Source organism: Octopus bimaculoides, chromosome 26 (genome assembly GCF_001194135.2).
Source record: "Octopus bimaculoides isolate UCB-OBI-ISO-001 chromosome 26, ASM119413v2, whole genome shotgun sequence".
NCBI lineage: Eukaryota > Metazoa > Mollusca > Cephalopoda > Octopoda > Octopodidae > Octopus > Octopus bimaculoides.
In genome coordinates, this window is record NC_069006.1 from 10,239,551 (window position 1) to 10,242,050 (window position 2,500).

The 2,500-nt window shown below is 37.3% G+C and overlaps 1 protein-coding gene across 1 annotated transcript in view; it reads left to right on the forward strand.

The window, feature by feature from the left end:
* LOC128250891 (uncharacterized) overlaps positions 1-2,500 on the forward strand; it is a 31,141-nt gene that overhangs the window by 7,160 nt on the left and 21,481 nt on the right. The gene's annotated exons all lie outside the window — the stretch shown is intronic.

Below are 2,500 nucleotides of genomic sequence, written 5' to 3' on the forward strand. Positions count from 1 at the left end.
CTACTACTACTACTACTACTACTACTACTACTACTACTACCACCACCACCACCACCACCACCACTTACTCTGTCGCCATCTCCACTTTCGCAACTGCCTCTGCTGCTGCCACATCACCACCATCACCACCACCACCACCACCACCATCACCACCACCACTACCACCACGTGATTTTTAAAATTGTGGTTTCAATTCCAGAACCGGCCGATGTGTTTATTTCATGTTGTTCCAGTCCACTAAACTGGTAAAAGTGAGTAGTTCTACGAAGGACTGGTGTCCTGTCCAGGGGAAGAAGAGGGGAATATATATTCCACAGAAATCTCGCGAAACTGGTTTTATGAGTCTATAGCTCAGGAAGGACCTTTGGAGGTGTGTGGCTTTGTGGTTAAGGCATTGGACTCATGAGCGTAAGATTGTGGTTTCAATTCCTGGGCGGACCAATGCATTGTGTTCTTGAGCAAAACACTTCATTTCGTATTGGTCCAGTCCAATCAGCTTGCAAAGTGAGTAACCCCGTAATGGTCTAGCCTCCCATCCAGGAAGCAGGGAATATATATATCCCACATGATCTACAAAAGCAGCCTTATGAGACAATGGCTCAGGAAGGACCTTTGATTTTTTTTATTTTGATAGTGAGTGAAAGCATGTGGGCTTAGTGGTTAGGGTACTTAGCTCACAATCAAAAGGTCGTGAGTTCAATTTCTGATGGCATGTTATGTCCTTGAGCAAGACACTTTATTTTACATTGTTCCAGTCCACTCAGCTGGCAAAATTGAATAGTACCTGTAATTCAAAGGGGCCAGCCTTGTCACATTCTGTGTCATGCTGAATCTCCCCAAGGGCTACGTTGGGGGTATGCAAGTATCTGTGGAGTACTCAGCCACTTGCATGTTAATTTCACGAGCAGGCTGTTCTGTTGATCGACTGGAACCTTTGCTGCCGTAATCAACAGAGTGCCAGTATAGCATTGGATAGTGTAACATAGTATAGTACACAATTCGATAGTGTAGTTCAACACAGGGTTGTATAGTACAGTTCTATATTTTACCGGAAGAGTTCTAGCATGATGCCATCATGACTCTAACCCCCAAAAATAATTTAAAAAAATACCGCACGTTGATCATTAGGATGATTAATGTGCTACACCTAAACGGCCTCCTCTCCACATATACTTCAGCAAAACTGAATTCTAGGAGTGCTGTGTGTTCCACCCACATGTAACATTAAAACTTTTCTCACATCCTACCCCAACAAACCAAACTGCATCTCTTCTCTTCCTCACATTTCCTTTTCCCATGCATTACCCTTATCTCTAGCTCCCCAATCCTGTCCTCACTGCCCTGCTCACTATCATTGCTACCCTGTAGTCTCCCATTCCCTCAATATATCCAGGTATAACCAGTGGATAATCAAAGTTATATTTACGAATTTTACTTTAATGTATTGGAATTATATTATCATAGAAATATAATTCTAAAGTTTAACAACACATTTAAACAATTTCTGTAAGAAATTTTAGTAACAAGCAATAAGAGGAAATAAAATATTATATTCTGTTCAAAGTAACCCCATTTCACGGTACAAGGCTTACAAAGATTTCTCTAACTAAAAAGCATGGCGCAGTCAAATGACTGAAACAAGTAAAAGAATAAAAGAAAAAGATTTATATATATATAGTCTGTTAAAGTCTGTCATACCGGCCATGATGAAATACCACAAGGTATAGAAAATACGTATTCGCCTTTATATATTTAATCCTTTATATTGAACACTCAATATTTCATCTATTCAATAAGACATATTCCATATATTCAATAAGACATTCAATACTTTATTTCATTGTACCATCCATTTTTATTTTATATTATATATTGTATATTCCATATTCTATATCCCACATTGGTTTTGCAGGAATATAAATAAAACATAAAAAACAGACAGTGTTGGAACTCTTTTAAACAAAATAATATATATATACACATACATGCATACAAGGTGCATTCTAGAAGTCTTGAAACTTTTCAAGAGAGACTTTTATTAGCTTTTCATAGGCACATGTGTATTCCCACGAGTATTCCTATTCATGTCTTTGAAATTTGTTAAGAATTTGGGGTTTGGGGATTAGAGATTGTTTATAAGACATAATGTACACATTAAGGCATGTGTACATTAGCGTATATATATATATATATATATATATATATATATATATCATCATCATCATCATCATCGTCGTTTAACGTCCGCTTTCCATGCTAGCATGGGTTGGACGATTTGACTGAGGACTGGTGAAACCAGATGGCTACACCAGGCTCCAATATATATATATATATATATTACAATGACATAAATAGAATATACATGGAATGCTAAATACGGGTTATTTGTCAAGCAATTTAAGGTTCAAATTCTATCTATCTATCTATCTAGCTAGCTATCTATCTATCTCCATCCATCTATCTTTCTCTCTCTCACTTAGTGTGTGTGTATGTGAATACA